This window comes from Scyliorhinus torazame, chromosome 10 (assembly GCF_047496885.1).
Source record: "Scyliorhinus torazame isolate Kashiwa2021f chromosome 10, sScyTor2.1, whole genome shotgun sequence".
Lineage (NCBI taxonomy): Eukaryota > Metazoa > Chordata > Chondrichthyes > Carcharhiniformes > Scyliorhinidae > Scyliorhinus > Scyliorhinus torazame.
Window position 1 is genome coordinate 171,811,701 of NC_092716.1, and position 25,368 is coordinate 171,837,068.

At 52.1% G+C, this 25,368-nt stretch overlaps 1 protein-coding gene across 2 annotated transcripts in view; it reads right to left on the minus strand.

Annotated features, from left to right (window-relative positions):
* The window catches only part of ptpn5 (protein tyrosine phosphatase non-receptor type 5), a 296,571-nt gene that overhangs the window by 246,900 nt on the left and 24,303 nt on the right, over positions 1-25,368 (minus strand). Inside the window, exon 2 of one of the 2 annotated variants that reach the window (XM_072518941.1) lies at positions 4,521-4,817. The exons of the other annotated variant lie outside the window; for it this stretch is intronic. The gene's annotated coding sequence lies outside the window, so the exon portion shown is untranslated. The remainder of the gene's footprint in view (positions 1-4,520; positions 4,818-25,368) is intronic. 2 annotated transcript variants of the gene reach the window in all.

The following is a 25,368-nucleotide window of genomic DNA, read 5'->3' on the forward strand; positions in this document are numbered from 1 at the left end:
AAGGGTTTGTTTGGATAAACACAAGTGTCGTATGGAACATTTTGCCAAAGTGAGGAGAAAGCAGAATTATCATTATCAACTGATATTTAATTATCCTTCTCTGGTTTGAGGCATAGCAAGCAAAATCAAGCATTTATTTGAATTCTGACCAATCTTATCAGCTGGCGAAATTAATTTCCTTTGTTGATATCTTAAACATCCATTATTTTCCCACTCTCACCCCTAAACCCCCACCTGACCATGTTGTGTTTTATTTGGTAAAGGTAGCATATAACTGCACAATAAAGATCAGAAGGCCCCAGCTTGAACATCCAGTTTGTTATCATCTCAGCTGGAACAATGTTAGATGTGCTACAATTGGCCACAGAGTTAACAATTGCAAAAAATATAAGCAATGGTTAGATTCCTCATAATTGGTGATAACCATAAACCAACAACATCGCAGTTACATAGTGCTTTTAATATAGTAAATTATCCCAAGACACTTCATGAAATGTTAACAAAGCAGATTTGACATTGAAAGACATAAGCAGAAATTAGGACAAAAAGCTTTGAAAACATGTCTTAAAGGAGGAGATAGAGAGGCAGCAAGGTTTAAAGTCCTGGGGCGGGATTCTCCGTCGGTCGACGGCAGAATCTGGAAACGCGATTAGGCGGAGAATTGATTCCAACGGCAAAATCGTGGCGTGCACCGGTTTCACGCCAAATCACAATTCTCCGTTGCCTCAACAGCAGCAATGCATTCCAGAACGCACGTACGGTAAATGCCGTTGGCATATCATTAGCAGGCCCAACCCGGAATTCTCCAGGGCCTCCGCGATTCTCCACCTCCACTGGGGTGAATTCCCGACGGCGAGGTTTTCGTGTGCTTTTAAAAATCGTGAAACCGGCGCCGTGGCTGATGATGGAGAGAGAGGAGGTAGGACACAGAGAGACATGACTGTGGGCAGCCGGTCCGGACACTGGCCGTGGGGGGGGGGCCCTGTCAGTGCCGGGGGGAGAGGGAGTGGTGACAGGGGAAACAGGCCGTGTCACCAGGGTGACTCCCCACGGGACTGGGGCAGTGCCCAGGCATGGATCACCATTGCCGTGGCCTGCAAGGCAGCCATCTTGCTGTGCACCCCACTGAGCTCCCACCTTGGTGCATGGTTCTGCAAAGTGACACCGGCCGTATTGGTGCCCTGACCACAGCCCCACCCCACCATCTACGCACCCCACCCTCCACCATACCACACCCTACCTACCGTCATACTTCTCCCCCAACCGGCTGCCACCCATCGGCGGGGCATCGGGCAGCTCATCCAAGGACAATGCCCACTGGAGCCCCTACGGGAGCACCAGACGGGGGCCGCAGAGTGTACTGCTGGCAAGGGCAGTGCCAGCCGACGGTGTCCCTGGCAGCAGGGTCGGTGTCAGGACGGGTTACAGGGGGAGGACACCCGCTCCCAGTGGCCTTCAAGGTGACGGTCGTCCTGAACTTTTAAGCCACGGGGTCCTTCCAGGCATCAAGTGGAGACCTGTCAGGGATCTCAGAGACCTCGGTGCACAGGTGCATCCATGCCATCACAGAGGCCCTATAAACTGTTATGGGCCAGGTTGCAGAGAACCCTAAAGTGTATCATGGAGTTCACCTGACCCACAACTTTTAATAGATTGTGGTATGGAGAGCACATGGCCCACTCTACAGGTGTGGTACAGCGGAAATGGAAAAGTATTTTTTAAAGCAAAACAATATTTATTCTATGAACTCTTTAACCTTTTTAAAACATACAGTGAACATCTTAGCAACCATTAATTCAAATACAACCCCCAAAGATTACAACACTAAGTAATCCTTTAAGCTTTCCTTTTAACATCCATAAGACTTAAAAAAAGAACTTTTAACAGAAGCACATCAGGTTAAAGTCACTACTGAGAGCAGTTATTAGTTTTAAATCACCACAGGATTGATTTACAGTTTTTAGATTACAGAGAGAGAGACTAATACCCCTTCTGGCTGTGACTGCAGCTATCCAGCTCTCAAAACGAAACTAAAACACACCCTGCAGCAAACAGCCTGAAACGAAAGTAAAAAGCTGACAGACAGCCCAGCTCCACCCACTCTCTGACATCACTGCTGTAGTGAACACCCATTTCTTAAAGGTACTCTCACTACAGATATTTATACACATACCCATTTATAAACACCCATTTCTTAAAGGTACTCTCACATGACAAAATCCAAATGGCACAATACATCCATTTTAATGTGGACCGAGCCCACCAGGATGCCTGAGCAGTGGGATTCCCCACCACTGTGCTGTACTTTTCTTTGTTCTTCATTCTTTGTACCGTCAACATGCCCCGGGTCCTGGGGCTGATCAACGGGATGCATGTCACCTTTGAGCAAAGACAGATGACGGGCCACTCTACACAAACCAAAAAGGATTTCGCTCGATGAATGTGCAGCTGGCGTGTGACCATCAGCTGCGCATCATGCACGTTTGCGCTCGATACCCGGACAGTGTGCACGACGCTTCCATTCTGGCGACTCCTGACCTCTTCGAGATGCCCTCCCCAGCTGGGGTTGGCTCCTGGGCGACAGGGGTTATCCACTGCAGTCGTGGCTGATGACACCTATTCAAAGGCCATAGACTGAAGTGGAGACCTGCTACAACGACACACGTGCAACGACCAGGGGTGTGATCTAGCGGTGCTTCGGCATCCTGGAGATGCGGTTCAGGTGCCTGAACCACTCTAGAGGGACTCCAGTGTGGTGCATCGTGGCAGCCTACCGCGTCCGCCACAGCATCGCGCAACAGAGGGGGCGACGTGCTGGAGGAGGAGGATGAATGCCAGGCCTCCTATGACGAGGAGGATGTGGGGGAGGGGAGGATGGGCAGGACATGGGGCACGGGAGGCCACACGACATGTTCGTCAGGATCAACGCGCACAGGACGCTCTGATCGCCTCCAGATTCACCGACTTAAGGGGGGGGACTGGCCAGAGGCACGGAGGCCACATCCCACCCCCAAACTTCCCCCCACCTCCCCCACCCTGGATACACCCCTCTCTCTCCCCCCCCGCCCCCTACCCCCCTCCCGTCTGCAACCCTCTCCGTAATACATACCTGCCGCTCTGGTGCTCCGCATTGCTTGACAACGCCTGACCCCTGCCCACCGTAGCACTTCCCATTTTCCACCTGGGTGATCCCTGCATGCAAACTGGCCATTCCATCACACAGTTTCACCGAATCTCTGAGGTGGCGGAGATGGGGATGATTGTGGGAGGGGCAAAACGTCAGCCCATTTCGCACCCCTCCTGCGCACCTCCTCTCTGGCCAGCCCAGATCAGCACACCCATCACACCAATCTGAGGCAGGTTTTAACAGCATGTACAGGTATTTATTGTGAACAAACATATACACATACATGCCCTAACCCATATCACTAAACTGTGCCCTGAACCTGTGCCAACTTAACTGGTGCCTAACTTTCTAGCCTTACAGGCCCTAAAGCTACATCTGGGTGGATTACCAGATGGTACATCAGGAGTGGAGGCGGCCCTGCGACCTGGGTCCCCTTCGCTGGCCGTCTTCTGGGTCAACCGGGCCTGAATGGGCCCAGCTGCTGCTCGGATGTCTCAGGTGGCATGCTGTCACCTGTTCTGTCCGCTGCCCACCAGATGCGGCAGGGACAGGAGATTGGGGCAGTGGGGGGGGGGGGGGGGGGAGATCCGAGTGTTCCAGCACCTCCTCTGCACTCAGGGTCAGCTGAACACGCCTCATCACCTCCTCCTCCCTCAGGGTGCCCGATAGCCCTCGGGCTACTCCATAAGAGAGGGGTGCAAGTGGAGTTATCCCCTGAGACACTCCCGCCACCTGAGGCTGCTGTCCTGGCAGCCCGCTATCATATCGACCAGGGTCTGCATGCTCGTGTCCAGGGAGCGGGCCATCTCCATCTGGGACTGTACCACATCACGCTGTGACAATGCCACCACCTTCTGGGTCTGTGCCACATCAGCCAGTGACTGCGCCATCTCCCTCTGGGGCTGGGCCACCTCCCTCTGCATCTGTGCCACGTCAGCCAGGGGCCTGGATAATGTCATTGATGTTCTCAGCCGTGGCCCGCTGTGAATGGGCCACGCCCCGGAGCGCCGCTGCAATATCCATGTGGCTCTGGCACATGGCTGCGTGTAACAGGGCAGCGTTGTCCTGGGCCTCGGCCACCACCTGCACAGAATGCCCCAAGCCTTGAACATGCTGATCCATAGCCAAAACCCTCGTCCCAAAGGCCTCCACGGCAGTTGTCACCCATGCGAGGTTGGTCTGGGCGGCACACATGGTCGACACTACCTCTGCTTCTGCACGCAGTTGGACTCCTTTAGCTCGCCGAAAACCTCTCTTGTAGACCCTGGCTCTGTGACTGCATCTCTACTATAGATGGGACTGTACGTTCCAGATGCCCAAAACTGGTCTGGATGGCAGCTAGTCCATAGGGTCGCCCTGCCCTCCAACCATTCGTCGCCTCGAGAGTTCCTACCTCCACCTGATGTACCGGAGCAGCTCTGTGGTGCGAACCAGAGGGTATCCCAGGAGCCTCTTCACTAAAGTGCCCAACCGAGGTGAGGGTCTCTGGGATGGTGGATGTGTTGGAGACAGCTGTGATGGGAAATCAGTGTAATTCCCGAGCTTGAGCTCCGGGGTGTCTTGAGTCACATTTATATGACTTCCCTCCGTGTCGGTGTCGTTGTCACTGGTTGGCACATGGTGGGGCTCAGGTTGTGGCACTGGCTAGGATCAGGGACGCCTAATGGACCCGTCCCATCACCAGCAGACCCTGCAAGACACAAGAAAACATGCGTGATTAGACACCGGGACGGGGTGGAGTGGGAGGGGGGAGGTGAGGGTGGTTTGGGGGTGAGGGTGGTTGGGGGGTGATGGTTGGCACACATATCATGGGGAACTGCAACTAAGCGGAGTTTCACTTCCTTGCCAATGGTTGATCTCCATCATGGCGACTTCCCTTTCTTCAGGCCTGCCAACCACTTGCAGGGCCCTCTGCTCTGCTGCGGTGAGGGGCCGCAGTTCCAGCGGTCCCCTTCCAATTTTCTCCTGCTCCTAGCGGTTATGGGTGGCCTTCTCCTGGCGGGGGGGGTGGAAATCAGAAATCAACAGTGTTAGATAGCCCGACAGCTCAGGAGGTGGGTAGCTGATGATCTCCATGGCCATGGCACCTGGTCATGGCGGCCGGTATGGGTGCCAACATGTAGTGCAATGTGGGGTTCAGCTGCCCTCCGGGTGGAGGTCGGGTTACGGGTATGTGGGACGGGGTTAGTGCTAGAGGCAAGTACTGCCTACTCACTTTGGTCACCCTGAGGAAGTTGTGCAGTTTTTTTAGGGCACTGCAGGCCTGTCCGGACAGTGGTGCTCATGGCGCTCACTGCCTCTGCCACCTGCGCCCAGGCACGGCGAATGGCGGTGGCTGACGGCCTCCTTCCGGGCCGGGGTACAGGGTGGCCCACCTCTCCTCCATGGCGCCCAGGACTGCAGCTCGACATCCGTGAAATGTTGCCATCTTGTTGGCTGGGACGGTGTGTTGTGTAGTGAAGTGTGTATATGCGGCTGCAGCTTGTCAGCCTCCTGAATGTCAATCGCGAATCCCACACCATTTCTCATTGGAATGTGTGGCGCCGGTGTGAGCCCCTTTAACAGTCGCTGAATCGGTCCAGGTGTGGCACCCGTTGCTGTTGTGGAAGTCCACTAATCCTTCCCCAGCGTCAACACATGATCTTAGGAGAATCCAGCCAGCGAGCTTTGGACCTAGATAGTTGAAGGCACTAATGGTGGCGTGATTAAAGACAGGGATACACAAGAGTCCGGAAATGGAGGATTACCGAGATCTTGGAGCATCCCATCTCCAACTTCTCTTTTCTTTCCATAGTGCTATAATTCCCTCCCTAAATCTCTCTGCCTCTCTTTCTTCCATACAACTCTCCAGAAAACTTACCTCTTGGACAAAGCTTTTGGTCACCTGCCTTAATATCTCCATATTTAGCTTGGTGCCAATTTTTTCTTTATAATGTTCCTTTGAAGCACATTGGCACATTTTATTACAATTTATCTCCATGTCCAGAAGCAACCCCCCACCCCCTACTGGTGAAAAACCCAGCATTTAATTACAGGCTTCAATGTGCTACTCTCAACTCATGTTGAAACTGGTCCTGGTTTCCTCTTAAAGGGACTTGCATTTCTAACATTGCCACTAAAGGCCTGCACATCAGTAGCTGCAATGGCACATCATTGTGCCACAGAAGCTGTGTCATTACAGCGATTGATACCGTGGCTCTGATTTTAATTCCCCCAGTCCTGTGAAAACGAGCAGGGATCAATTAAAATTAGGGAAAAGACTTATCTGCTCTGATCCCGCTGCCTTTCTGGTGGGTTTAAATCTTAACCTCTTCCTTTAGGCAGGCAAGCTGGATACACAAGCTGGATACACATCCTAACCTGGAAAGGGTCTTCCTTACATATTCAAAACAGGGCACAGTGCTATTTTAGCCTAAGTCCTGAGTGGAAGACCAGATCAGGATGTTCTTCTCCATCACGTCAAACCTGCCAGGAAGGAGTTTGCAGTCTAGAAGCTGCAGAGGCAGATATTTACTCATTTTACTTTGATATTGTGCTCCTCTGGGCCTCCTTTGCTCTGAGCCTTCCCCTCTACCAATTGCTTTTGCTCTCCCTCCCTGTTACAACTTACCCTGAATGCCCAGGATGCATTCTGTGAGTTCCCAGCCGCAGACTTCTGCATGCAATTTTCAGTGTTCATTGGCCAGCCTGGTTGTGTATGTGAGCAGGTTTGAGAAGGGCTTTGATGAAAGTTTGGCAAGATCAGCTGTGTCACCACATCCCTGGGTTCTCTGGGTATGTCACCCGCTCCGGGGCTTGCGTGCACCATGCCTTCTCTGTTTAAACCCGTAGTCTATGGTACTGGCATCTGCCCAACAATGTAAAAAGTTGGCAGGTATCCACAAAACAAAACTAGATAAATCCAGCCAAGCCTATATTTGGTGTCTTCTAAATTATCAACAGACTTATGGAAGGAATCATCAACTGTGCCTGTTGGATTGCCCCCAGTGCGCGTTCAGGAAATGAAATGGACTGTCTAAAGGGGTATCCACCTCTCACCATTAAAAAAATTATTTTCACAGGATGTGAGCATGCTGGCAATGACAGCATTTGTTGCTCATCCCCAATTGCCCTGAAGAAGGTGTTGGTGAACTGCCTTCTTTAACCATGGCAGTCCTTCTTCAATTCAATCTTTATCAGTGTCACAAGAAAGCTTACATTAGGGTGAAGGTACACCCACAGTACTTATAGAAAGGAGGTTGCAGGTTTGTAATCCAACGACAATGAAAGAATGGTGGTATTGTTCCTAGTCAGAACGGTATTGTGATGATATGCATAAGCAATCACATGTATAGTAATAGACAAGACCTCCAACCAGCAGGTGATAGTAGAGAACAACCATGTTACACTTTTACCTCTGGGAATCTGGGGATAGTCTTCATAGTGGATAGTCACAATGTGTAATAGCTCTTAGATAAATTACAATAGTTAGTAGATTTTGATAATATTCTTACGGTTATCTAACCCATGTTATTGTTTAACAATAAAACATTCAACTGGTGAAGAACTCGACATTCGTTAGTGCATTTATTCCAACCGGCCAAGCACCAGAGCATAACATGATACCAGGATTGAAGATCTAACAAGGTACCAGGATTGGTTTTGAAGATCCCAAAGACAAGGCTTCAAAGCAAATTTGCAGTTATAGCAATGCAAATGCAAGTGTTCAAAGAGAGAACTGGACAGTTCCTCTGATGATTAATAAAACATTAATCAATGTCAAACTCGACACGGGAGTGAGAGCCAATCTTATAAGTTTATCCGATATGCAAAAAAATGATGATTAAACTGCACATTCTCAAACTGCACATTCTAAATACCACAGTACCTTTAAAGGATTACAACGGCAAAAGAATTAATATACTGGGAGTATGCAAACTAGAGGTCCATGTAAAGAATAAAGTACATAAAGTCACTTTTCCATTGTAGAGGCCAAGCGTAAATCATTATTGGGAGTGGAAGCATGTGAAGCACGCAAACTAGTAAAAAGAGTCTACACTGCAGACTGTGCTGTAACTACGCAAAGTACATGAGTGGATGCAATCCTGAAAGAATTTCCTGAAATTTTCAAGGATTCGGAGTGTTACCATTCACTTAAACTATTGTGGCAGGGGGATGGGAACCGATGCAGGAAGTCGGAGGAAAGTAAAGTGGGGACAGAAACAAAAGGCAGTAAGGGGAAAACTGAAAAGCAGAAAAACAAAAGTCAAAAAGAGCCAGAGTACAGAGACTGATGGATAACTCAGTGAATGGGTCGAGTAAGTCTAAGAGAAATAAAATACAGGGAGAGTATATATTCAAGAGGCGGATAGATATAGCACTTGGGCGAATGGGATCAAAGGCTATGGGGAGAAAGCAGGATTAGACTATTGAGTTGGATGGTCAGCCATGATCGTGATAAATGACGGAGCAGTCTCAAAAGACAAAGAGGCCTTCTCCTGCTCCCATCTTCTATGTATCTATGTACGTATTACAGAAAAGGAGGTGCTGGATGTCTTAAAGCGCATCAAGGTAGATAAATCCCCGGGACCTGAAGACATGTATCCAGGACATTGTGGGAGGTTAGGGAGGAAATTGCGGGTCCCCTAGTAAAGATATTTGAATCATCAACAGCCACAGATGGGGTGCCTGAAGATTGGAGGGTAGCAAATGTTGTGCCTTTGTTTAAGAAGGGCCACAGGGAAAAGCCTGGGAACTACAGACCTGTGAGCCTGACGTCTGTGGTGGGTAAGTTGTTAGAAGGTATTCTCAGAGTTAGGATATACAGGCATTTAGAGAGGCAAAGACTGATTAGGGACAGTCAGCAAGGCTTTGTGAGTGGAAAATCAGGTCTCACGAATCTGATTGAGTTTTTTTGAAGGGATAACCAAGAAAGTAGATGAGGGAAGTGCAGTCGATGTCTACATAGAATTTAGCAAGGCCTTTGACAAGTACAGCCTGGTAGGTTGTTGCATAAGATTAAATGTCACGGGATCCAGGGTGAGGTAGCCAATTGGATACAAAATTGGCTTGACAACAGAAAACAAAGGGTGGTTGTAGAGGGTTGTTTTTAAAACTGGAGGCCTGTAATCAGCGGTGTTCCTCAGGGATCAGTGCTGGGATCACTGTTATTTGTTATTTATATTATTGATTTGGATGAGATATTAGTAGGCATGGTTAGTAAGTTTGCAGATGACACCAAGATTGGTGGCATAGTGGACAATTCTTAGGAGACAAACTTTCTGCTGGAGGTATACAACCTGACCAAGAATAGATAAAGGCAATTTTAAACATGCTACGTCCAATCGATAAAGAACGAGTCGTCAGCCTGCTTGGTATGATAAATTTTGTAGGAAAATCTGTTCCTAACCTTTCACCGAAAACAACCTCCCACTGCCTTGGGAAAGTGGGCAGCATAATTAAAGATGCCTCCCTCCCGGGTTATTCTCTCTTTAGAGAAACTTTAGAAAGGAAGAAAATCTGCCATTCTTACCCGGTCTGGCTGACATATGACTCCAGACCCTCATCAATGTGGTTGACTTTTAAATTCTCTCAGGGATGGGCAACAAATGCTGGCGACGCCCACATCCCATGGGCAAATAAAGATCTCCTGGCTTGCAAGTAATGGTGGAGTGAATAGTAGAGTGAAGGATATACCTGTCCATATTGTGCTGGTATACAATTCTGCTGCTGCCAATGGCCTACAGCACCTCATGATTGTCCAGCTTTGAGTTGTTAAATCAATTTGAAATCTATTCCAGTTAGCTGCCACGCAAAATGATGATGGTAAGAGGATTTCTTCTTCATAAGGACTGTGCAGTGGTCACTCCTACCAACACTGTCATAGACAGATGCATCTGTGACAGGTAGTTTGGTGAGGACAGGCTCAGAAGATTTTACTCTTGTTGGTTCTCTCACCACCTGCTGCAAACCCAGTCTAGCAGCTTGGTCAGTCGTGATGCTATTGAACCACTCTTGATGATTAGCATTTAGGTTCTCCACCCAGAGTACATTCTGTGCCTTAGCCACCCTCAGTGCTTCCTCCAAGTGGTGTTTAACATGGAGGAATATTGATTCAGCAGCTATGGGGTGGGACAGAGGGGTGGGAGGAGCAGGTGAGGGTTGGAAGGAGCAGGTGTAAACCAGCAGGTTTCCATGCCCATGTTTAACTTGATGCCATGGGACCTCATGGGATCCACAGTTGATATTGAGGACTCCCAGGACAACTCCCTCCTGACTGTATACCACTGTGCCTCCACCTCAGTGGGACGGGTCATACCCAAGAATGGTGACGGTGGTGTCTGGGACATGATCTGCAAGGAATGCTCCCATGACTATGACGATCTCAGGCTGTTGCTTAACAAATCAGTGGAACAGCTCTCCCAATTTTTGCACAAGCCCCTGGTTTTTAGTAAGGAGGACATTGCAGGGTCGACAGGGCTGGCGTACTATTGTCGTATCTGGTGCCGAGGTCAGTGATGGATGGTCCATCGGTTTCAATCCTTTCAGACTTCATAGAAGTTTAAACAATTTAATGGCTTGTTAGGCCATTTCAGAGGGCATTTAATATTCAACAATGTTGCTTTGGGTCCAGTGTCACATGTAGACAAGGCCAGGTAACGATGAACAAAGAACAAAGAACAATAAAGCACAGGAACAGGCCCTTCGGCCCTCCAAGCCTGCTTCGATCACGTGTCCTATCTAGACCAACCTCTTGTATCCTTCTATACCCTGTCTGTTCATGTGTCCATCCAGATAAGTCTTAAAGGTCACTAACGTATCTGCCTCAACTGCCTCACTTGGCAGTGCATTTCAGGCCACCACCACCCTCTGTGTAAAAAAACTACCCCCCGCACATCTCCACTGAACCTTTCCCCCCTCACCTTGAACTTGTGCCCCCTTGTAATTGTCATTTCCGAAGAAAGCTTTAGGCGTTCGTGAGCGGAGCGGCTGCACTGAAGGTCCGCAAAATCGAGGTCTTTCTCGGGGCGTTTCTCGGCGGGTTTTTTAAAAAATTAAAGTTCCCCAAAGTCGGCCCTGCCTCCCTCACTCTGCCCAAGCGTCAAAGCTCCGTCCCACGGAGCTGAAGAGATAAAAGGTGGAAAAAAAGGCGAGCGAGGAGAGTCTGGTCCCGGTGGGCTCGGCGGAACGGCTGCACATGGAGGAGGAGCGGGGATTGAGACTTTGCTCCCTAAGAAGTAACCTAAAAGTCAGAGGGTTCAAAGTGCACGGAGAGGATCAGACAAATTTTTATTTATTCATTTTTTTTCTCTCCTGAAAATTTAAATTAAAAAAAAAAGATTTTCTTTTCCCACCAAAACCTAGCAAAAAGAGAAAGGCGCATAATATAAATACGCCTGCAAATAATAATCAATTGAGAGTCGGCGAAATGTAAAAAGGAGCAGCAGCGAAAGCGAAGGAAAAAGGCAGGAGCTGCGGCCACGCAGGCAGACGACCCCATGATGCGAGGCGGAGGCTCAGGCGAATCAGGAAGCGGAAAAGCTGGCGAGCCAAACAGCAGAGCACGCTTCTTCATTCTTCCCCCTGTGCAGGAACAGGGCGTGGCAACCACCCCCCCTCCCCCGCCCCACCCCCGCCCCTGCACAGGGGGAAGAATGAAGAAGCGTGCTGAAAACAGAACTAAACGCCATGAAGGAGGCGCTCAGGACGGAGCTCCACACAATGATGAAGGAGATGCTGGCGGAGATAACGGACAAAATGCAGCGAACCATCGAAGGCCTGGGAAGGAAGGTGGAGGCGCAGGAGAAAATGATTCTGGAGTTGGAGAGGGCTACCTCGGAACAGAGCGACAGTATTGTAGCTCTGGAAAGTGAGGTGAAAATGTTGGTAATGCCCCAGGGGAGCCTAAGAGAGAAAGTGGAGGACCAGGAAAACAGGTCCAGATGGCAGAATGTTAAAATAGTGGGTCTGCCAGAGGGGATAGAGGGCAGAGACCCAGCAGGCTACATCGCTCAAATGCTGGGCAAGCGAGTGGGTGTAATGATATGCAGACATATAACCAATGGGTCATCAGAACAAGACACAACCAATGAGTAATCAGAACACCCAGCGGTGGCATCACCATAAGAGGGCACCACATGACCACTATAAAAGGACAAGGCACACAGGCCCCGGACCCCTTCCACCGGCAGAAACCTAGAGAGCAAGACATATGTAGTTAGCAGCACTGCCACATCATTGCATGTGGTCTAGAGCAAGTTCATATAGTTAGTAGAGTGTACTGTGTTACTAGAGTCAGATTAGTAGAGTGTAGAACTCATTTAGGAACTTTGTTAATCGCTCAATAAATACATTCAACTTTTCTCGAGGTCTGGAGTATTCTTCAACAATGCCTGCACCAAGTAGCAGCTTATGTTACTCAAAGTAGCATAACAAGACAGTGGGAAGGGAGGAATTTCCAAATCCCCCAGAAATAGACAGGTCGTTCCGACCAAAGCCGGGAGCAGCCAGAGCGATTATCGCGAAGCTGCACCGGTTCCAAGACCGGGAAAAAAATCCAAAAGTGGGCCCGGCAGACAAGATCGAGCACGTGGGAAGGGAAGGGTGTACCAGGACATTGTGACGGACCTGGCCAAAAGAAGGGCTGAGTTCAACAAGGCCAAATCAGCACTCTCCAAAAGTAAGGTGAAATTTGGGATGTTATTCCTGGCCAGGCTCTGGGTAACATTTAAGGAGATTAACACCCCTGCGGAGGCTGAGGAGTTCGTTAGATCGAACAAACTGGGGGAGGAACAGCCGCAACAGCCATCATGAAAGCGACAGGGATGGAAAAAAAAGATGAATCGGAACAAAGAGCGGAGGACAGACCGCAAACAGAGACAATAGGATCATGAACTGTGCACACGTGTTTGGTGTTTTGCGTGGGACTGCCCTGACTCGTTTCCGGGCTTGTTCTCTCAATGCAATGGGGGGGAGCGGAGCAAGGGAAGTGAGGGTGAGAAAAGCGGACAGGAGGGCGAGACAAGGGCTAGTAAGAGGAAGGTAAAACAGGGCCAGAGCAAGGCAAGTACTGGGAGTGGGCCACCGTTCCAGCAAGGAGGGCCAACACAGGAGGGCAGGAAGAAAGGAGGGCTGCGGCGTGCCTCTCGGGGAGAGGGAGCGCCTGGCACAAAGAGGGGGGGGATGGGGCAGAAAGGGGGGGAAAGACACAGGAGGGGGACAGAGGGACAGGGGATGGGGGGGGAGAGGAGTCGGGGGGAGAGCGCAGAACAAAAGAAAAGGGTGAGGCAGAGAAGCAGTACAAACACAGGCCTCGGCGGGCATGGAGCAGAGCGAGGAACCCAGATGGCGCAGCAAATAGCCACTCGGGAAGGCTTCAGGGCGAAGGCAGGCTCCGGAGTGCAGAGGCGCATCCACGTGGCGTAGACATAGCTTGCGGCCATGTTGGGTGCCCCCTGGACAAAGGGAAACTCCGGAGCGCTGGGGCCCGAGCTCATGGTGTGAGCGTCGACCATGGCCATTTTGGATGGCCCCGTAACAAAGAGAAACCCCGGAGTGCAGGGGCGCATCATCCAGGTAAGTATGACTGATCCCGCAGGAGCGGGGGGGGGTCAGAAACCCCCTACCAGGATTGTTACCTGGAATGTAAGGGGACTCAACGGCCCAGTGAAAAGATCCAAAGTCTTCGCCCACCCAAGAAGCCTAAAAGCAGACATAATTTACCTACAAGAGATGCACCTGAGGAAGAAGGACCGACTGCTGGTGGAGAAGGACCGACTGCTGGTAAGGAAGGACTGGGTGGGACAGACGTACCATTCACGCTACGGGACGAGGGCTGGGGAGGTAGCAATGTTAATTAGCAAAAGGACGAGGTTTACGGAAACCAAGACAGTTACGGATCCAGGGGGACGGTTGTGGTAAACCACTGTTGCACCTGTATTAGGTGATGTACGATAGGACCTGTACTACAGGTTCGCCAGTAGTCCCTGCCTCTATAAATATGCACGTCCTCCAGCCAGCAGCCATTTCACCAGCTGCTGTGGGAGGCCACACATCTGATAGCAATAAGCCTCAGTTGGATTCAACTATCGTCTTTGTCCAATTGATCGTGCCTCAATTTATTGCTATCGGTTTCTAAGGATGGACCTCCGTATCAAACCGGATCGCCTGCAGCTGGATCCTCACTCAAGCGACGCCAGAAAGGACTTCCAGCACTGGCTAGCTTGCTTCGAAACGTATATCAACGTGGCACCAACCCCTGTTCCGGAGTCTCAGAAGATTCAGATTTTATATTCCAGGTTGAGTTCCAAAGTCTTTCTGTTAATCCAGGATGCACCGAACTACGCCAAAGCCATGACACTACTCAAGGACAACTACACACAGAAAACGAACACCCGCTCTTCGCCATGCCCGCACTCGCCACTCGCTCTCAACTCCCTGGTGAGTCCATAGAAGGCTTCTGGCGGGCCTTAATCCCACTAGTCCGGGACTGTGACTGTCAGGCCGTTACGGCCACGGATCACTCAGACCTCCTTATGAGGGACGCTTTTGTGACTGGAATTGGGCCAGATCTCATACGCCAGCAACTCCTAGAAGGGGCCACGCGCGACCTTGCAGAGACTAAAATGCTAGCACTCTCCATGACAGTCGCCCTGTGCAACGACCTGTCCTACACCCCCAGCTGCGTGGCCCACCCCTCCTACGCTTCGTGAACGCCACAGACAGCCGCCCCAGCGGGGGTGTTGCCCACCCAATACACCTGCGCTGCACGCCAGCCAGCGAACCCCGGGGGCCCCGAATGCTATTTTTGCGGCCAACAGAAGCACCCCCGCCAACTCTGCCCGGCCCACGCTGCCCTTTGTAAAGCCTGCGGGAGGAAGGGTCACTTCGCCGCGGTGTGCCAGGCCCGCTCAGTAGCCGCTGTCGCCCCCACCCCATTCGGTCACGGACAATGTGCGCTGCCATCCACCCCCCTCAGACCACGTGCGGCCAGTGGGCGGCGCCATCTTCCCCTCCGCGCAACACGTGCGTTCCATGGGCGCCGCCATCTTCTTCCACCCCCACAACGTGCGTTCCATGGGCGCCATCTTGTCTACCCCTCAGCACATGGGCACCACCAGCGTTCCAGGACCCGGGCTCACCAGCCGCCCCATTACCCGACGACCAACCAAGACTCACCTCCATGTCAATCGACCAGTCTCGTCCGCATAACCTGACCAACGCATCCACCAGCGTGAAAGTCGACGGACATGTAACCTCTTGCCTGCTGGACTCCGTGAGCACCAAAAGCTTCATACACCTGGATACGGTAAGGCGTTGCTCCCTCACAATACACCCCGCCAACCAAAAAATCTCCCTGGCCTCCGTATCCCATTGCGTAGCGATCCGGGGGTACTGTACGGTCACGCTCACGGTCCAGGGCGTAGAATTCAGCGGCTTCCGCCTCTACTTCCTCCCTAACCTCTGCGCTGCACTAATCCTCGGCCTGGACTTCCAGTGCAACCTCCAGAGCCTAACTCTGAAATTCGGCGGGCCCTTACCACGCCTTACTGTGTGCGGCCTCGCGACCCTAAAGGTCGACTCACCTTCCCTCTTTGTCAATCTAACTTCAGATTGCAAACCCGTCGCCACCAGGAGCAGACGGTACAGCACGCAGGACAAGGCCTTCATCAGGTCCAAAGTCCAGCGGCTGCTTCGGGAAGGCATCGTCGAGGCCAGCAACAGCCCCTGGAGAGCTCAAGTGGTAGTAGTTAAAACTGGGGAGAAACACCGAATGGTCATGGACTACAGCCAGATCATCAACCGGTACACGCAGCTCGACGCGTACCCCCTCCCATATCTGACATGGTTAACCAGATTGCGCAGTACCTGGTCTTCAACAGTAGAGCTGAAATCCGCCTACCACCAGCTCCCCATCCATAAATCGGACCGTCCATACACCGCCTTCGAGGCAGGCGGCCGCCTAAACCACTTCCTTAGGGCCCCCTTCGGCGTCACAAACGGGGTCTCGGTCTTCCAAAGGGAGATGGACTGAATGGTCGACCGGTACGGGTTGCGGGCCACCTTTTTGTACCTAGACATCTGCGGCCATGATCAGCAGGACCACAACGCCAACCTTGCTAAATTTCTCCACACCGCTACTCTCCTAAACCTCACTTACAACAAGGAGAAGTGCGTGTTCAGCATGAACCGCTTAGCCATCCTCGGCTTTGTGGTCTAGAACGGAGTTCTGGGGCCCAATCCCAACCGCATGCGCCCCCCTCATGGAGCTCCTCCTCCCCCCACTGCCCCAAGGCCCCTCAAACGCTGCCTGGGGTTCTTTTCATACGATGCTCAGTGGGTCCCAAACTATGCGGACAAGGCCCGCCCACTCATACAGTCCACCCAGTTTCCCCTGACAACCGAGGCCCAACAGGCCTTCGCCCGGATCAGAGCTGATATTGCCAAGGCCACAATTCACGCTGTAGATGAGATACTGCCCTTCCAAGTAGAAAGCGATGCATCAGACGTCGCCCTTGCTGCCACCCTCAATCAGGCAGGCAGGTCCGTGGCATTCTTTTCCCGCACCCTTCATGCCTCAGAAATTCGGCACTCATCCGTCGAAAAGGAGGCCCAGGCTATCGTTGAAGCTGTGCGGCATTGGAGGCATTACCTGGCCGGCAGGAGATTCACTCACCCCACTTACCAACGGTCGGTAGCCTTCATGTTCAACAACACACAGCGGGGCAAGATCAAAAATGATAAAATCTTGCGGTGGAGAATCGAGCTCTCCACCTATAATTACGAGATTATGTATCACCCCGGCAAACTCAACGAACCTCCAGACGCCCTATCACGAGGTACATGTGCCAGCACACAGGTAGACCGACTCCGGGCCCTGCACGACAGCCTTTGTCACCCAGGGGTCACTCGGTTGTACCACTTCATTAAGGCACAAAATCTGCCCTACTCCGTCGAGGAAGTAAGGACAATCACCAGGGACTGCCAGGTCTGTGCAGAGTGCAAGCCGCATTTCTACCGGCCGGACCGCGCGCGCCTGGTTAAGGCCTCCCGCCCCTTTGAACGCCTCAGCGTGGACTTCAAAGCCCCCCTCCCCTCCACCGACCGTCACACACATTTTCTCAGTGTGATCGACGAATACTCCAGATTCCCCTTCGCCATCCCATGCCCCGACATGACCTCTGCCACCGTCATTAAAACCCTCATCACAATCTTCACTCTGTTCGGTTTCCCCGCCTACATCCACAGTGACAAGGGATCCTCATTCATGAGTGATGAGCTGCGTCAGTTCCTGCTCAACAGGAGCATCGCCTCCAGCAGAACGACAAGCTATAACCCCCGAGGAAATGGACAGGTAGAGAGGGAGACTGGGACGTTATGGAGGGCCGTCCAGCTGGCCCTACGGTCCAGAAACCACCCGGCCTCCCGTGGCAGGAGGTCCTCCCTGATGCACTCCACTCCATTCGCTCATTACTCTGCACTGCCATGACCAATACACCCCATGAACGTCTATTTGCCTTCCCCAGGAAGTCCACATCCGGGGTGTCGCTCCCGACTTGGCTTGCAGCTCCGGGAACCATGCTTCTCCGTAAGCACGTCTGTGGTAAACCACTGTGTTCCTATATTAAGGGTTGTACGATAAAACCTGCACTACAGGTTCACCTGGACCCCTGCATGCTAGTTCTGCCCAGGAGCCGGGTTATAAATATACGTGACCTTCAGCTCGCAGCCATTTCGCCAGCTGCTGTAGGAGGCCACACTTCAGAAACTAATAAAGCCTCAGTTTGAATTCAACTTCGTCTCCATCCAAATTGATCGTGCCTCAATTTATTAGTATCTGATTCAGAAGATGGATCTCCGGATTAAACCAGATCGACTGCAGCTGGATCCACACGCAAGCGATGCCAGAAAGGACTTTCAGCGCTGGCTAACTTGTTTTGAAGCGTATATCAACGCGGCGCCGACCCCTGTTCCAGAGGCTCAGAAGATTCAAATCTTGTACTCCAGGCTCAGCTCTAAAATCTTCCTGCTGATCCGGGATGCGCCCAATTACGCTGACGCTCTGACTCGACTCAAAGAGAATTATGAGCAGAAGCCGAACACGCTCTTCACCAGACACGTGCTCGCAACGCGCACTCAACTACCTGGTGAGTCAATCGAGGACTTCTGGAGGGCCCTGATCCCATTAGTTCGGGACTGCGACTGCCAGGACGTTACAGCTAAGGTGCGCTCAGACCTCCTTATGAGGGACGGTTTTGTAATTGGGATTGGGTCCGATGTTATCAGGCAGCGGCTCCTAGAAGGGGCCACGCGCGACTTCGCAGAGACTAAAACACTAGCTCTTTCCATGACGGTCGCCCTGCGCAATGTACAGTCCTACGCCCCCAACCGCGCGGCCCACTCCTCCTACGCTTCATGGGCCCCACAGGCAGCCACCCCAGCGGGGACGCTACCCACCCAATACGCCTGCGTTACGCTCCAGCCAGTGATCTCTGGGGGCCCCCGATGCTATTTTTGCGGCCAACAAAGACGCCCCCGCCAACGCTGCCCGGCCCGCGCTGCCCTTTGTAAGGCCTGCAGGAAGAAGGGCCACAACGCAGCGGTGTGCCAGGCCCGCTCAGCGGCAGCGGTCGCCCCCCACCACCCCCGGTCAATGGTGGCCGGACAATGGGCGCCGCTACTCTCCCCTCCTCCCCAGGCCATGTGCTAGCAATGAGCGCCGCCATCTTCTCCCCCGCACAACACGTGCATTTCATGGGCGCCGCCATCTTGCTCCACCCCTGCAACGTGCGTTCCATGGGCGCTGCCATTTTGTGACCCCCAGGACCTCCGGGCGCCGCCATCTTGTCCACCCCGCAGAACATGGAGACCAACGCCGTTTCAGGACCCCGATGCAGCGGCCGCCTCACTATGCGACGATCAACCACGACTCGCATTCATGGTAATCGACCAGTCCCGACCACACACTCTGACCAACGCATCCACCAGCGTGAAAGTCAATGGCCACGTGACCTCCTGCCTACTGGACTCCGGGAGCACCGAGAGCTTTGTACATCCAAATACGGTAAGGCGCTGCTCCCTTAAGGTACACCCTACCAATCAAAGTATCTCCTTGGCCTCCGGATCCCATCGCGTAGCGATCCGGGGGTACTGCACGGTCACGCTCACAGTCCAAAGCATAGAGTTCCACGGTTTTCGCCTCTACGTCCTCCCTAACCTCTGCGCTGAACTTATCCTTGGCCTGGATTTTCAGTGCCACCTCCAGAGCCTGACCCTTAAATTCGGCGGACCCTTACCACCCCTCACTGTGTGCGGCCTCGCGACCCTAAAGTTGATCCTCCTTCCCTCTTTGTCAATCTAACTCCAGATTGCAAACCCGTCGCCACCAGGAGCAGACGGTACAGCATCCAGGATAAGGCCTTCATCAGGTCCGAGGTCCAGCGGTTGCTTCAGGAGGGAGTCATCGAGGCCAGCAACAGCCCCTGGAGAGCTCAAGTGGTAGTGGTTAAGTCTGGGGAGAAAAATCGAATGGTCGTGGACTACAGCCAAACCATCAACAGGTACACGCAGCTCGGCGCGTACCCACTCCCACGCATTTCTGACATGGTTAACCAGATTGCACAGTGCCGGGTCTTCTCAACGGTGGACCTGAAATCCGCTTACCACCAGCTCCCCATCCGTAAATCGGACCGGCCATACACCGCCTTCGAGGCAGACGGCCGGCTATATCACTTTCTCAGGGTCCCCTTCAGCGTCACCAATGGGGTTTCGGTCTTCCAAAGGGAGGTGGACTGAATGGTCGACCGGTACGGCTTGCGGACCCTGTTTCCGTACCTAGACAATGTGACCATCTGCGGCCATGATCAGCAGGACCACGACGCCAACCTCGCGAAATTTCTACGCACCGCCACTCTCCTCAACCTCACATATAACAAGGAGAAGTGTGTGTCCCGTGCAAACCGCCTAGCCATCCTCGGCTACGTGGTCCAGAACAGAGTTCTGGGGCCCGATCCCGATCGCATGTGCCCCCTCATGGAGCTTCCCCTCCCCCACTGCCCCAAGGCCCTCAAACGCTGCCTGGAGTTCTTCTCGTATTACGCTCAGTGGGTCCCAAACTATGCGGACAAGGCTCATACAGTCCACTCATTTCCCCCTGACTGCAGAGGCCCAACAGGCCTTCGCCCGGATCAGAGCTGATATTGCCATAGCTGGAATGCACGCTGTAGACGAAACACTTCCTTTCCAAGTAGAAAGCGACGCATCGGACGTCAGCCTTGCCGCCAACCTCAACCAGGCAGGCAGGCCCGTGGCATTCTTTTCCCGCACCCTCCATGCCTCTGAAATTCGGCATTCATCCGTCGAAAAGGAGGCCCAGGCTATCGTTGAGGCTGTGCGACATTGGAGGCATTACCTGGCCGGCAGGAGATTCACTCTCCTCACTGACCAACGGTCGGTAGCCTTCATGTTCAACAACACACAGCGGGACAAGATCAAAAATGATAAAATCTTGCGGTGGAGAATCGAGCTCTCCACCTATAACTACGAGATTAAGTATCGCCCTGGCAAACTCAACGAGCCCCCAGATGCCCTATCCCGAGGTACATGTGCCAGCGCACAGGTCGACCGACTCCGGACCCTGCACGACAGCCTTTGTCACCCAGGGGTCACTCGGTTGTACCACTTCATTAAGGCACAAAATCTGCCCAACTCCGTCGAGGAAGTAAGGACGATCACCAAGGACTGCCAGGTCTGTGCGGATTGCAAACCGCACTTCTACCGGCCGGACCGCGCGCGCCTGGTTAAGGCCTCCCGCCCCTTTGAACGCCTCAGCGTGGACTTCAAAGCCCCCCTCCCCTCCACCGACCGTCACACATATTTTCTCAGTGTGATCGACGAATACTCTCGTTTTCCCTTCGCTTTCCCGTGCCCCAACATGACGTCTGCCACCGTCTATCTACACTCTGTTCGGCTTCCCCGCCTACATCGACATTGACAGGGGAACCTTATTCATGAGTGATGAGCTACGCCAGTACCTGCTCAGCAGGGGTATCGCCTCCAGCAGAACGACGAGCTACATTTTTGAGCGACACCAGCGGCTGGAGATACCGCTCCTCAGAGACAAAGGGTACCTACTCAAGACATGGCAGTTGACATCAGACACTCACTGAGACTCAATACAATGTGATTCACGCATCTACAAATGTGACAGTTGAGCAGGTGATTGGCCTGCTAAAGATGTAGTTCCGGTGCCTGGACCGGTTGGGGGTGAGCCCTCTGGCACAGCCACCAGAAGGCCTCCTGCATCACAGTGGTCTGCTGTGCTCTACAAAACCTGGCACTGCAGCGGGGCGAGGTGCTGGTTGAGGAGGAGATGCAGGAACGCCACATCTCCTTGGATGAGGAGAAAGTTGAGGAGGGCAGACAGGGTCAACCCCTGGAGGAAGCTGAGGAAGGATCTCGGGGGTGGCCAGGGCACGAATGGGGCCCAGGGCTAGGGACGCCCTGATTGCCTCCCACTTTTGGGAGGACCGGGACTGGGGTGATTGGATTTGTCCCACCATGGGTTTGAGGCCATTAGACTTGGGCTCTTCCAGTGGGAGATCATGGGCAGGGTGCAAAATTAGAATGACCAGACAAAGCAAAAGACTGATATTGACTTGCAGTGAGGACTGAGCAATGATCCTCTCATCCTCAGCAACTGTTTGACTCCTGCCTGACTGAGACCTGAGTGCAATCTGCCACTTGACAGGGCGATCTGGGGGCAATGAGATGCTAAATTTCAGTTCAGACTGTCCCATCCGAAGTCAGGTGTCCTGGTGTGTCCACCTACTGAGGGTGTGGACAGACTCTTACAAACTATGTCAAGATCAGCTCAGTATTACTGTGTCGACACAGTGGGGGAGGAAGATGGAAGATTCACCGGCATTGCGCAGGGGTTTCCAGAGCATGCCACAATGACATGAGAGCGGGGAGGCAATTTATGCGTGATCAATATGACGTTTATTACATTTAATGGTTCTAACACTCGTGACTTATCTCTGCACATGCCTCGGTTTACCCATGTCTACTATGTGACTATCTTTTCTTTGCCTTCCTCACCTTTCTGCTATGTCTAGATGTAATTCCGAGATTCACAGCTGAGGATGACGGAGCCTGCTGCCTGAGCTGATCATATGGGACATCCCATGGGGGGGGCCGGGACCCTGAGGATCCAGGCCTTCTTTCGGGCAGCACAGGTGCTGCAGTGCTACCTTCCTCGGTATGCTGGACTGGCGGTGTGTTAGTCACAGGGAGGGGGGAGTCAGATGGGCTGGACACCCCCAGGTTCTCCTCAGTGGAAGGCCAAGGGCTGTGCACCTGGTGATCCTCTTCCCTGTTGGTGCTCTGGGCTCCTCCATGGATAGAGGGACTGTTGGACTGAGATCCAGAAGTCCAACCATCCTCTGGCACTGACACTCATGGATCCCCAAAGGTGCCTGCACCATGCAGTTGATGCCCTGTGCCATGCAGCTCATGACCTCCAAGATGCAGTGCATGATCTGAATCATGGAGCAGACATTTCCCATCATGGAGTGCGTATTTTCTGTTCCGAGGTCTCCACTGTGGATGGCAACTTTGCAGTGTTGGCCTCATTACCTCGGAGTGCTAGCATCTACTCCTTGGACAGTAGATGATGGGACTCCTCCAATCGGCCTTGCAGCCCTGGAGGGATTCTGACATCCTTTCATGATAGTCACGACTGCTTTTGTAGCTCCAGCAGCTGTGGGGTGACCAAGCTCAGGGCACGTCATCTGACTGGGACTCAGAAGAGTCCTGGGTTCTGGCATCCCTCCAAATGCTGGATCCCTGGGACGTCCGTGTCTCTGCGTGTTGTGGATCATCAGCTGTGTGGTGCTCACCAATGAGTCTCCCAGAAGCCTGCCTACAACTTATTCCCTCTGTGATGTACGTAGGTGGAGGGTGCAGCTGACACCCATGATGCCTCTTTGATGTTCGGCTCTCAGACATCTCCCTTGGAGCTGCTCAGGTCTGTGGTTTCCAGAGGACACGAGGATGGTCTGGTTGGTCAATTGCTTGACCTGCAAGGGAAGCGAGATGCTATTAGTGCACAACAGGTTCAGACTGATAGAAGAAAGCCAACCTCACGTGAGATGTCCGCCATGGCTGGATGTGTTGAGGGCTTTTGTTTTGTTTTTTGCCCCCACCTCACCCTCTGCATAGGGAGTTAGGGTCTTCAGCCCGGGCTTGACTCTGAGAGGCTATGCCCAGTCACGTCGATTGTGCTTGAATTTGTCTTACAATGAGACAGGTGGGGAGAGTGCAGGCAGGAGGCGTGCCTGGCGAGATGGTAATGAAGTCTGGCATGTGCGGGAGGTGAGTAGGAGCAGGGTTTGAGGAACAGACGAGCTATTTGGGTATTGGTGGGGAGGAGGGTGGTGGAGTGTAGCATTACAAGTGTTCGGACCCCGCAAGGTGGCTAGGAGTGAGATCATCGTATAGGTGTGATGGGTGTGTTGAGGGATGCTGCAGGAGATATGAGGAGGCAGACCTACACTGGCTGCACGGTAGTCATTCATCTTCTTTCGGCACTGTAGCCCCATCCTCTTACCTAGTGAACTGTCTCTTATTATCGCGGCCGCAGACTCCCAAGCAAGGTTGGTGACCTTGCCAGCTGGACGTCAGGCCGATCACAGGTAGGGGATGTTACACCTCTGCATGACACCATCCAGATGTTTGGTGAGGGCTCCCTCCATGAAATGTGGTGTTTCCTGGCAACCAACTCCCCCGAATGGACTTGGAACAAATGCTGGGGAGACATTTAAAAGGAGTGCTCCACTGATTGCAGAGATTTAGTTTTACCACAGCGAACAAATCAGAGACAAGCCGCCACAAGCACGGTGTGAAACTCATGAAATTGTTTTTTTAATGTGGCTGAATATTATAATCACAGGAGTCCCACGAAGGATTTACACTTAGAGGTTTATTAAATAAATAAATGCAAGGCCACAAAGCTGTGGGCAATACATTAAATCCCAGCCGGGACCATCCGAAAATGCCGGTCCCCATCCTGGCCGGCTATTATCTGTCCGATTTAACGAGCCTTGCTACGAGGCCTCAACCCCTCAGCGGGGGAGCTCGTATTCCACAAGCGCCAAAGGGAGATCAATCGGGTTCTTGTGTACTGCAGATTGATTCTGTCCACCAGAATGTTATCCTGCATGTCAATGCAAAGGTTTTAGAAAAGTGCACAATAATTCTTCAGATGTCTGCACGGTCAACATTGTTTAAACAGGACATGGTCTTTGCAGTAGATGCAGTGAATGGTAGCAGAGCTGGGAAGTAAAATTTAGGGTGACCTCGACAAAAGGGTACTGCATCTCATTGAATAGGCCAGAATGCTGTGCAAAGGGTTAGGATGTGTCCGATCCCTCAGAGGAAAGGATATCTGTACATTCTCTGGGCTGTACCTACCATAGAGCATGAGGCAACATCCATATAAAGGAGGAAACCCTTAGCTTGAAATGTTAGTGTAGACTAGTAAACTCCTTAATACCCCCAGTTCCTGGGACCTGGAAGCCATTGCTAAAACCTTAGCTTGAAGTTTGAGTGTAGACTAGTAAACTTCTTAACAGCCCCAATTCCTGGGACGTGGAAGCCATTGCTAAATTGCAAAGTCACTTTTTTAGAAAGGTCATGCTGATCCAAACTATAATTCTAAGTCAGTCTTGCGCAATAAGTAGAAACAGTTCCGATTGCAGTAAATAGCACAGTATCGAGATTTTCCATCTCTCACAAATTGGGCAGTAATCTGAAGGAGTTATAGACTATGAGGATTACAAAAACAGGTTTGTAATGCAAATATGTAAATGCACAAGATGTGGTGGTTAAGGTTGGTGAGCTACAAGCACAAATAGCCATGTCAGAATATTACGTAGTGAGAATAACAGAAATATGATGTAGAAATTGTGAGAACTTGACCCTTGATATTCAAGGAAACAAAGTTTTCAGAAAACATTGGGAGGGAAAATGGTAGACAGGATGGCAATACCGAAAGGGAAGATACGGTTCTGTTCAAGAGAGAGGATGGCAAGGATAAGATCTATTTGGTTCGAGTCGAGAAGCAAGAAAGATATGGGGCGGGATTCTCCGCAATCGGCGCGATGTCCGCCGACCGGCGCCAAAAACGCGCGAATCAGTCCGGCATCGCGCCGCCCCAAAGGTGCGGAATTCTCTGCATCTTGAGGGGCCAAGCCCTCACCTTG